Source organism: Molothrus ater, chromosome 23, assembly GCF_012460135.2.
Source record: "Molothrus ater isolate BHLD 08-10-18 breed brown headed cowbird chromosome 23, BPBGC_Mater_1.1, whole genome shotgun sequence".
NCBI classification, from domain to species: Eukaryota; Metazoa; Chordata; class Aves; order Passeriformes; family Icteridae; genus Molothrus; species Molothrus ater.
The window spans coordinates 1,109,450-1,109,737 of NC_050500.2; positions in this window are offsets into that span (position 1 = coordinate 1,109,450).

The following is a 288-nucleotide window of genomic DNA, read 5'->3' on the forward strand; positions in this document are numbered from 1 at the left end:
AGCAGCTTTACCCTTTGTCAACAAGCAATCTTTGCATCTTTTAGAAAGAGAAAAAGGAACAAAGCCAAGTTTGTTTCACTGAGCAAAAAAAGACAGTTCAGAAATTCATGTGCAATGGCTACAGAGCTGTAGAGTCACTTAGCTGAGATGACATGAAGAAAAAAGTGCAAGGTGGTTCCTCACAGAGCGTAAAAAAAATCCAGTCACTGAGGCATGGCTGAAGGAAGAGGTGCTAACTACAACCCTAAACATCAGGAACTAGCTGACAGAACACAAACACGGCTGTGT